General features: G+C 38.4%; 1 pseudogene; it reads left to right on the forward strand.

The window, feature by feature from the left end:
• Nucleotides 1-11,539: 11,539 nt before the first annotated feature.
• LOC148006628 (prothymosin alpha-like) lies at nucleotides 11,540-11,860 on the forward strand (annotated as a pseudogene).
• The last annotated feature ends 621 nt before the right edge of the window (nucleotides 11,861-12,481 follow it).

The raw sequence follows: 12,481 nt of genomic DNA on the forward strand, positions 1-12,481 counted from the left end.
TTCCTCCAAAATTGACCATATAATTGGTCAAAAAACGGGCCTCAACAGGTACAGAAAGATAGAAATAATCCCATGCGTGCTATTGGACCACCACGGCCTAAAACTGGTCTTCAATAACAATAAGGGAAGAATGCCACATATACGTGGAAATTGAACAATGCTCTACTCAATGATAACCTGGTCAAGGAAGAAATAAAGAAAGAAATTAAAGACTTTTTAGAATTTAATGAAAATGAAGGTACAACATACCCAAACTTATGGGACACAATGAAAGCTGTGCTAAGAGGAAAATTCATAGCGCTGAGTGCCTGCAGAAAGAAACAGGAAAGAGCATATGTCAGCAGCTTGACAGCACACCTAAAATCTCTAGAACAAAAAGAAGCAAATACACCCAGGAGGAGTAGAAGGCAGGAAATAATCAAACTCAGAGCTGAAATCAACCAAGTAGAAACAAAAAGGACCATAGAAAGAATCAACAGAACCAAAAGTTGGTTCTTTGAGAAAATCAACACGATAGATAAACCCTTAGCCAGACTAATGAGAGGACAGAGAGAGTGTGTCCAAATTAATAAAATAAGAAATGAAAAGGGAGACATAACTACAGATTCAGAGGAAATTCAAAACATCATCAGATCTTAGTATAAAAGCCTATATTCAACAAAACTTGAAAATATGCAGGAAATGGACAATTTCCTAGACAAATACCAGGTACCGAAGTTAAATCAGGAACAGGTAAACCAGTTAAACAAACCCATAACTCCTAAGGAAATAGAAGCAGTCATTAAAGGTCTCCCAACCAAAAAGAGCCCAGGTCCAGATGGGTTTAGTGCAGAATTGTATCAGACCTTCATAGAAGACCTCATACCAATATTATCCAAACTATTCCACAAAATTGAAACAGATGGAGCACTACCGAATTCCTTCTATGAAGCCACAATTACTCTTATACCTAAACCACACAAAGACCCAACAAAGAAAGAGATCTTCAGACCAATTTCCCTTATGAATATCGACGCAAAAATACTCAATAAAATTCTGGCAAACCGAATCCAAGAGCACATCAAATCAATCACCACCATGATCAAGTAGGCTTCATCTGAGGCATGCAGGTATGGTTTAACATACGGAAAACCATCAACGTGATCCATTATTTAAAAAAACTGAAAGAACAAAACCACATGATCATTTCATTAGATGATGAGAAAGCATTTGACAAAATTCAACACCCCTTCATGATAAAAGTCCTGGAAAGAATAGGAATTCAAGGCCCATACCTAAACATAGTAAAAGCCATATACAGCAAACCAGTTGCTAACGTTAAACTAAATGGAGAGAAACTTGAAGCAATCTCACTAAAATCAGGGACTAGACAAGGCTACCCACTCTCTCCCTACTTATTCAATATAGTTCTTGAAGTTCTAGCCAGAGCAATCAGACAACAAAAGGCGGTCAAGGGGATACAGATCGGAAAAGAAGAAGTCAAAATATCACTATTTGCAGATGATATGATAGTATATTTAAGTGATCCCAAAAGTTCCACCAGAGAACTACTAAAGCTGATAAACAACTTCAGCAAAGTGGCTGGGTATAAAATTAACTCAAATAAATCAGTAGCCTTCCTCTACACAAAAGAGAAACAAGCCGAGAAAGAAATTAGGGAAACGACACCCTTCATAATAGACCCAATAATATAAAGTACCTCGGTGTGACTTTAACCAAGCAAGTAAAAGATCTTTACAATAAGAACTTCAAGACACTGAAGAAAGAAAATGAAGAAGACCTTAGAAGATGGAAAGATCTCCCATGCTCATGGATTGGCAGGATCAATATAGTAAAAATGGCCATTTTACCAAAAGCGATCTACAGATTCAATGCAATCCCTATCAAAATACCAATCCAATTCTTCCAAGAGTTAGACAGAACAATTTGCAAATTCATCTGGAATAACAAAAAACCCAGGATATCTAAAACTATCCTCAACAATAAAAGGACTTCAGGGGGAATCACTATCCCTGAACTCAAGTAGTATTACAGAGCAATAGTGATAAAAACTGCACGATATTGGTACAGAGACAGACAGATAGACCAATGGAATAGAATTGAAGACCCAGAAATGAACCCACACACCTATGGTCACTTGATTTTTGACAAAAGAGCCAAAACCATCAAATGGAAAAAAGATAGCATTTTCAGCAAATGGTGCTGGTTCAACTGGAGGTCAATATGTAGAAGAATGCAGATCGATCCATGCTCATCACCCTGTACAAAGCTTAAGTCCAAGTGGATCAAGGACCTCCACATCAAACCAGACACACTCAAAGTAATAGAAGAAAAACTAGGGAAGCATCTGGAACACATGGGCACTGGAAAAAATTTCCTGAACAAAACACCAATGGCTTATGCTCTAAGATCAAGAATCGACAAATGGGATCTCTAAAACTGCAAAGCTTCTGTAAGGCAAAGGACACTGTGGTTAGGACAAAACGGCAACCAAGAGATTAGGAAAAGATCTTTACCAATCCTACAACAGATAGAGGCCTTATATCCAAAATATACAAAGAACTCAAGAAGTTAGACCGCAGGGAGACAAATAACCCTATTAAAAAATGGGGTTCAGAGCTAAACAAACAAGTCACAGCTGAGGAATGCCGAATGGCTGAGAAACACCTAAAGAAATGTTCAACATCTTTAGTCATAAGGGAAATGCAAATCAAAACAACCCTGAGATTTCACCTCAAACCAGTGAGAATGGCTAAGATCAAAAACTCAGGTGACAGCAGATGCTGGCGAGGATGCGGAGAAAGAGGAACACTCCTCCATTGTTGGTGGGATTGCAGACTGGTACAACCATTCTGGAAATCAGTCTGGAGGTTCCTCAGAAAATTGGACATTGAACTGCCTGAGGATCCAGCTATACCTCTCTTGGGCATATACCCAAAAGATGCCTCAACATATAAAAGAGACACGTGCTCCACTATGTTCATCGCAGCCTTATTTATAATAGCCAGAAAATGGAAAGAACCCAGATGCCCTTCAACAGAGGAATGGATACAGAAAATGTGGTACATCTACACAATGGCATATTACTCAGCTATCCAAAACAACAAGTTTATGAAATTCGTAGGCAAATGGTTGGAACTGGAAAATATCATTCTGTGTGAGCTAACCCAATCACAGAAAGACATACATGGTATGCATTCTTTGATAAGTGGCTATTAGCCCAAATGCTTGAATTACCCTAGATCCCTAGAACAAACGAAACTCAAGACAGATGATCAAGATGTGAATGCTTCACGCCTTCTTTAAAAGGGGAACAAGAATACCCTTGGCAGGGAAGAGAGAGGCAAAGATTCAAACAGAGACTGAAGTAACACCCATTCAGAGCCTGCCCCACATGTGGCCCATACATATACAGCCACCCATTTAGACAAGATGGATGAAGCAAAGAAGTGCAGACTGACAGGAGCCGGATGTAGATCGCTCCTGAGAGACACAGCCAGAATACAGCAAATACAGAGGTGAATGCCAGCAGCAAACCACTGAATCGAGAATAGAACCCCCATTGAAGGAATCAGAGAAAGAACTGGAAGAGCTTGAAGGGGCTCGAGACCCCATATGTACAACAATGCCAAGCAACCAGAGCTTCCAGGGACTAAGCCACTACCTAAAGACTATACATGGACTGACCCTGGACTCTGACCCCATAGGTAGCAATGAATATCCTAGTAAGAGCACCAGTGGAAGGGGAAGCCCTGGGTCCTGTTAAGACTGAACCCCCAGTGAACTAGACTGTTGGGGGGAGGGCGGCAATGGGGGGAGGGTTGGGAGGAGAATACCCATAATGAAGGGGAGGGGGGAGGGGGATTTTTGCCCGGAAACCGGGAAAGGGAATAACACTCGAAATGTATATAAGAAATACTCAAGTTAATAAAAAGAAAAATAGAAAAAATTAATAAGCCTTTCAAAGAAACCTGAGAAGGCCAAGAAAATGAACAAAGGTGAAGAAAATGAAAGATTTCAAGACACAAAAATAGAAATAGAAAGATAAAGAAAACAGAAACTGAGGGGATCCCGGAAATGGAAAATCTAAATAAGTAAACAGAAACCACAGAGACAAGCACCACTGGCAGAATACAAGAGAGGCAAGGTAGAATCTCAGGCATTGAGGATACAATAGAATAAATATATTAGTCAGAGAAAATATTACATCTAAACATATCCTGATGCAAAACAGCCAGCAACTCTAGAAAACTATGAAAAAATAAACTGAAGAATAATTGAAATCAAAGTAAGAGGAACCAAGCTCAAAGGCCCAGAAAATGTCTCAACAAAAATCAAAAATGGATTTCCCTAGCCTAAAGAACAAGATGTCTATAATAATATGAAAAGCATACAAAATTCCAAATAGCCGGAACCAGAAAAGAAAGTTCTCTTACTACATAATAATCAAAATATTGAAGACACAGAACAAGGAAAGAATATTAAAAGTTGCAAGGGAAAAAGGCCAAGTAACATGTAAATGCAGACCTAGTAGAATTATACCTGAATTCTCAATGGAGACTTAAAGTAAAGGGCTTGCACATGTGCTTTAAAGTCTCTAACAGGTGACAGATGTCTAGCAAAACTTTCAAACACCGTAGTTGGAAAAAAGAAGATATTGCATGACAATGTCAAATTTGAACAATATCCATGTATAAATCCAGCCATACCAAAGAAGATACTAGGGAAAACACCTCTAGCACAAGGAGTTAACTATACACATGAGTACATAGGAATTAAATAACCTTACTCCAGCAAAGCAAAAGGAAGAGAAGGGCACACATACATACATATACCACCACAGCAACATCAGCAACAGCGGCAGCAACAATAAACTATCAGCAACTGATGATTAATGGTTATTGATATCTCTCAATATCCATGAATTCAATTTCCCAATAAAAAAGAAATAGACAAAAAGAATGGATATGAAAACAGGATTCTTACTTCTGCTGCATGCTAGAAGCATATCTGACCATCAAGATCAGATTACCTCAGCCAAAAGGTTAGAAAATTATATTCCAAACATATGGACCTGAGAAGCAAACTAGGGTATGCATTCTAATATCTAGCAAGATAGACTTGCAATCAAAATTAATCAAAAGACAGTGAAGAAAGCCTTATCCTCATAAAAATAAAAATATACCAAGAAGAAGTATGGATTTTTAACATCTATGACACAATGCAAGGGTACCCACATTTTTAAAAGAAGCATTACTAAAGCTTAAGCCACACATTAAGAGTGGGAGACTTTAATATGCCATTCTTAACAATGAACAGGTCAACAGAGAAATACTGGAGCTAGCAGATGTTCTAAACCAAATGGACCTAACAAATATTTATAGAACATTTCACCCAAACACAAAATGAATATATCTTATTCTCAGCATCTCATGGAACTTACTCCAAAGTTGATGACACATTTGGCCACAGAGCAAAGCTCAACAAATACAAGAAAATTGAAAACTTCTACAGTCTTTCAAACTTCCATGATTAAAACTAGATTTCAAATGAAGAAACAACTGAAAGCTGACAAACTCATGAAGACTGAACAGTTCCTTACACAAATAAACACTTCCTAGAATTTAACAAAAATAAATGTACAACATACTTATATTTATGGGGCACAATGAAAGTGATGAGTGAGGAAAGTTGATAGTGCTCTGCCTACATTGAAATCAGGGGATATCGCATACCATTTGAAACACACATGAAAACTGTATAACATAAAGAAGTGAACACACGCAAAAGGAGTGGACAGCAGAAAATAAAGCAAAGACCGAAAGCAATACAAGAGGAACAAAAAGAATAATGCAAAGAATCAGTGAAACAAAGAGTTGGTTCTTTAAGAAAAGCAACAAATCTTACGCAAACTAACCAAAAGATATATATATAGAGAGAGTAACCAAATTAACAAAATCAGAAGTGAGAATGTGAACATAACAGGTGTTGCAGGTTGATCAATAGAATAGAATTGAAGACCCAGAAGTAAAACCACACACTTACTCACATTTAATCTTTGACAAAGAAGCCAAAAATATACAATGGAAAAAAAGAAGGCATCTTCAATAAATGGTGATGGTCTAACTGTCTGTATATAGAAAAATGAAAGTAGGACCATATTTGTTACCTTGCATAAAACTCAAGTCCAACCGGATCAAGGACCTCAACATAAAGCCAGATACACTCAATCTAATAGAGGAGAAAGAGCCTTGAACTCATTGGCACAGGCAGAAATTTTCTGAACAAAACTCCAATTGTTCACACTCCAAGATCAAGAATTAATAAATGGGACCTCATGAAACTGGAAAGCTTTTGTAAGGCAAAGGACATAGTCAGTAAGACAAATCCCCATCCTACAGATTGGGAAAAATCTTCAGTAACCCCACATCTGACAGAGGGAAAATATCCAAAAAAATATATAAAGAACTCAAGAAGCCTACCACCAAAAAAACCAAACAGCCGAATCCAAAAAAAAAAAAAAATGGAGTATAGAACTAAACTGAGAATTCACAATAGAGGAATCTCAAATGATTGAGAAGTACCTAAAGAAATGCCCAAAGTCCTTAGTGATTAGAGAAATGCAAATCAAAACGACCCTGAGATTCCACCTTACACCGTTCAGAATGGCTAAGATCAAAAACCCAAGGTGAGAGAACCTGTTGTCGGGGATATGGAAAAAGAGGAACACTTCTCCATTGCTGGTACAACCGCTCTGGGAATCAACCTGGAGGTTCCTTAGAAAATTGGAAATAGACCTTCCTAAAGACTTAGAAATACCACTCTTGGTAATATAGCCCCAAAGATGCCCCACCATGGCACAGGGGCACATGTTCTGCAATGTTCATAATGGTCTTATTTCTGATAGCCAGAAGCTGGAAACAACCCAGATGTCCCACAACAGTAGAATAAATACAGAAAATGTGGTTCATTTACACAATGGAATACTGCTCAGCTATTAAGAACTAGGACATCCTGAGTTTTGCAGGCAAATTGATGGAACTAGAAAATGTCTCCTTGAGTGAGGTAACTCAGACCCAAAAGGACATGCACTATATGTTCTCATTAATTAGTGGATAGACAAAAATGTACAGAATATCCAAGATACAGTCCACAGAACTCAAAAAGATAAACAAGCTGAAGGGCCCTAGTGAGGATACCGCAGTCCCACTTGGGAGAGAGAAGAAAGCAATGAAAAGGGAGGAGGGAAGGAGGGACAGGGGAGGGGAAAAGAGGTTGGGATAGCGGGGAAGGAGCATGATCTGGTATTGGGTGAAAGGAGCATGATCTCGTATTGGGTGGGAGAAAAGGACTGAAGTCATGAGAACCAGCAGAAAGAATGGAGACAGGTGACCTTGAAAGTTATGGACATTGGGAGTACCCTCCAGAATGTACCAGAGACCTGGGAAGTGAGAGACTCTCAGGACTCAAAGTGGGAGACCCTAGATGAAATGCCCTACAATGGGGAGAGGGAACTTATTGAATCCACCTCCAGCAGAAAGAGAGGGCATCAAGTGAGGATGGGAATGCTATTCTACAGCCAAAGTTCTGACCCACAATTCTTTCTGTCTGAAAGAAATGCAGGTATGGAAATGGAGAAGAGCTGGAGGAAAGAAGGTCCAGCGCCAATCTCAAAGTGGGGTCCAGCTCAAGACCTGACACCATTACTGAAGCTGTGGGGTGTTCACAAAAAGGGACCTACCATGACTCATCTCGAAAAGACCCAACAAGCAGCTGAAAGAGTCAGATGCAGATATGTGCACCCAACCAACACAGAAACTGCTGACCCCACTGGTTTAATTAGGGAAAAGCTGATGGAAGCTAAGGAGGAGTGCAGCCCTGTAGTAGGATCAGGAGTCTCAGTTAACCTGGACCCCTGTGATCTCTTAGGCACTGAATCACCAACCAGGCAACATGCACCAACTGAGATGTGTACTCCCGAGTCTGGATTCAGTCAGAGAAGATCCACCTGACCTTCAAGAGACTGGAGGCCCCAGAAAGGTTAGAGGTCTGGTGGGGTGGGGACATTCTGTGGAGATGTGAAGAGGGGAGTTCAGGAGGTGGGGAGGACGTATGGGATGTGGAACTGTTGGGGGGTGGACTGAGAGGAGAATAAAAATCTAGAGTGTATAAATAAATAAATAAATAAATAAATAAATAAATAAATAAATAGGCACCGTGGACAATTAAAAATGTATTAGGTCATAATTTAAAAACATATACTCCACAAAATTGGAAACATCCAATGTAAATGGATAGTTTTCTCCATAGATACAACTTACCAAAATTAAATCAAGACCAGCTAAGCAACCTAAGTAGACCTACAACCCCTAAGTAAATAGAAGCAGTCATTAAAACTCTCCCAACCGGAAAAGAGCCAGAACCAAGCAGCTTTAGAGCAGGTTTTTGCCAGAATTTTAAAACAGTTAATGCCAGTACTCCTTAAATTATTTCACAAATTAGAAATAGAAGGAACATTGCCAAATTCATTTTATGAGACTATGGTCACCCTGATACCATATCTCTATATAGAGTTTCAACAATACAAACACAGTCACAACAATAACAACAACAACAACAAAAGAGAATTACGGATCAATTTTCCTTGTGAGCATAGTTTCAAAACACTCAACAAAATACTACCAAACCAATCTAAGAAGACATTTAAAAAGATCATTCACCATGATCAAGTAAGCTTCACTCCAAAAAGTACATATGGCAAAATATGAAAATTAGTCAATATATTTCACCATATAAATGAAAGAAAAGAAAAAAATATACTCATTTCATGAGATGAAGAAAAAGCCTTTGACAAAACCCAACACACCTTCATGTTAAAAGTCCTGGAGAGATTATGGATAAAAGAGAAAGATCGAACAATATAAATATAATTTACAGCAAGGCTATAGCCAACATCAAATACTAAAAGGAATTTCACTAAAATCAGGAACAAGATAAGATTCTCATTCTTTCAATATCTATTTAATATAATACTTCATATTCTAGATAAAGCAAGAAGACAACTGAAGAATATCAAGGGAATATGAATTGGGAAGAAAAAGTCAGTGTGTTGTTATTTATAGATGATATGATTGTATAAATAAATGACCCAAAAAATTCTGTCAGGGAACTCCTATCACTAATAAACACCTTTAGTTAAGAGGAAGGGTACAAGGTATAATAATGATAATAATAATAATTATAGTAAAATAATAAATAAAATGCCAGCAGACCTCATCTATACAAATGACAAAAGAACTGAAAAACAAATCAGGGGGACATTAGTTACTGGCAATATATAATACTTTGGGGTAACCCTAATTGAGCAAGTGAAAGACTTGTATGACAAAAACTTCAAGGCTTTGAAGAAAGAAATTGAAAAAGGTATGAGAAGATGAAAAAAATCTACCATATTCATGAATCAGAATTAACATAGTAAAGTTTACTAACAGCAATATACAGATTTGATGTAATCCCTGTTGAAATCCCAACACAATTCTTAAAGACTTTGAAAGGACAATACTCACCTTCAAGTGGAAAAGCAAAATAATGCAGCTCAAACAATCCTGAGCAATTCAAAACCTTTCGGAGGTATCACAATCCCTGATTTCAAGCAGCACTGTAGAACTAGAGTGACAAAAACTGTATGGGAGGAGACAGGTAAGTCCTAACACATATGGACTCTTGATTTTTTTTTTTATAATGAATCCAGGAAAAAGAAAGCATTTTGGAAAAACGATGCTGGCCTAAGTGGATGTATGCATGTAGAAGAGTGTAAATAATTCCAAGTGGATCAAAGACCTCGACATGTGATTTTTTTTTGAAAAGTCATTACTCTGCACAAATAAACCACTGGGCAAAATAGAAAGCTTTTCTGAGGATAGACAATCGTACTAACCCATGAGAATGAAGAAGAGCATTTAGAAGCTAATTTGATAATTTGTCTGTTTATTTAAACAATTAAAATTAATTAAATATATATGAACCTATTAAAGAAGAAAACAATTAATCTTAAAAATAGAAAAAATAAGATAGAGGTAAAATTCTAACCAATTTCAGAAGAAAATCTATTCCGAGAGCACCAGTGCAGAAATGAAGCAAGCAAACAAATAAATGGAGTTACAGTTGCTAGCACGGATACTATTGAAGAACCCAACTTATTGACTCCTTGTTCTTCACAAGAGACACATTTCTCTATAATTTAAAGACTGTACCAATTCCAATAGAGATCTCAGCTGTATTTAAACAAAACCAACCTTTTCAACATTTACCCTTGCAGACTAAAAGCCTAAATAGAACCAAGAACCATCTCAATCTCTCACTTTTACATGACTTTTCTTGATGAGCTTAGGAATTCATTTGTTGAAGAAAATTCTACTTTTAAACAACTGGTTTTTTTTAATTGGGTATTTTATTTACTTACATTTCAAATGTTATTCCCCTTCCCGGTTTCCTCTCTGGAACCCCCCTATCCCTTCCCTCTCCCACTGCTTCTATGAGGGTGAGACCCACCCACTCCCTCCTGCATCGCCACCCTGTCATTCTCCGACACTGGGGCATCGAGCCTTCATATGACCAAGGGCCTCCCCTCCCATCATGCCAAATAAGGCCATCCTCTGCTACATATGCAGCTGGAGCCATGGGTCCTTCAATGTGTACTCTTTGGTTGGTGGTTTAGTTCCTGGGAGCTCTGGGGAGTCTGACTGGTTGATATTATTGTTCTTCCTATGGGGTTGAAAACCCCTTATGATGAAAAACCCTCAGTTACTGTGAAAATGTGAAACAAACCAGACACAGAAAAATATTGAGCGTTCATTTTTGTATGTTGATCTTATTGTTCTGATATGTGCTTATATGTGGGGATGAATATATGTGAACAAAGGTCCTAGAGCTAGAAAAAAGACAAAGAAAGAACCACAAAGATGTGTTGAGGAGTAAATTTCACAATAAAATCAATTAATTTCTATATTAATTAAAAACTAATAACACTTTCATTTTAGAACAGCACACACACACATACACACACACACACACACACACACACACACACACACACACACACAACCTGAACAATAACCATGCTAACACGGGGAGGGGTATGTGAAGCGCCCAGGAATATTAATCCTTCAGAAGAAACTATGGCCAACTGCTGAATGATGAAGGAAGGAGAAATAGTAAAGCACACATCAATTGCTTATCCAACACAAATGGACAACCCTGACAACGTATATGGCAGTAACTTTATTCAGACTGAGTAGTTTATATATAGGTTGCATGTAGATCTCTGTGTTACATGATCAAATCAACATATGACAATAATTAATGTAAAAAGAGCCCATAAGCCCCCACTGGGTGCTCTGAAAAGCCATCTTTGCATTGTTCGGCGCTCACTGCAGCCACTTTCGCAGCCCAGCAAAGGGACTCTGGCAGCTTTCTCACCGGAGTCCTTGAACTCGACTGACTCCTTACTAGCAGCATCGGAGCACCAGTGTGCCCCACCATGTCAGATACAGCAGTGCACACCAGCTCCGAGGTGACCACCAAGGGTCTGAAGGAGAAGATGTGGAGGAGGCAGAGGATGGAGGAGATGCACCTACCATGGGAACGCTCAACATGAGGAAAATGGGGAGCAGGAGGCTGACAATGAGGTAGATGAAGAAGAGGAAGAAGGTGGGGAGGAAGGGGAGGAGGACGAAGGTGACCGTGAGGAGGAGGACGGAGATGGAGATGGAGATGAGAAAGCTGAGGTTCCTACGGGCAAGTGGTAGCTGAGGATGATGATGTTGTCACCTAGAAGCAGAAGACTGATGAGGATGACTAGATAGCAAAAGGAAAAGCTTACCTTAAGCACCGCGACCTCTTCACCCTCCACTTCCGGTCTCAGAATTTAAACATGGTCACCTTCTAGTAGAGAGGCAGGCTCCACCCTCCCAGAGTCTACAGATGTCATGTGCTCTCCACCACCCATCAAACCACAACATGAGTTGGCAACATGGGAGGAGAAAAGAACCAGAACTTCCCAGGCTCTGCTTTTTTTTTCTTAAAAATATTTTAGAAGAAAAAATTGTTTATATTTTTATTTATATTTTATATTTTTTACATACTATTGGGGGTCAGCCATTTTTAAAGATAACGGGAACCAGCCTTCGAGCTTTTTCTGTCCTACTTCACACTTTATATTGTGGTGTGGCCATGTTCATTATGATCTCAAAGGAGGAAAAAAAACTTGTAAAAAGAACAACAACAACACAATCTTATTCTGAGCATTCCAGCAACTTTTTGGGTGCATATGCCTAGCTGTACTATAATAGTTGGTTTGTATGAGATGGTTAAAAAGGCCAAAAATATTAATATTTTTTCCTTTTTTTATCCAAGAAGTTGCTGTTTATTTTTATATTTTAAGTTTTTGCCTGTTTGATGTGTGAAAAAAAAAAGTCCATTG

Source organism: Rattus norvegicus, chromosome 2, assembly GCF_021556685.1.
Source record: "Rattus norvegicus strain SHRSP/BbbUtx chromosome 2, alternate assembly SHRSP_T2T, whole genome shotgun sequence".
Classification (NCBI taxonomy): Eukaryota; Metazoa; Chordata; class Mammalia; order Rodentia; family Muridae; genus Rattus; species Rattus norvegicus.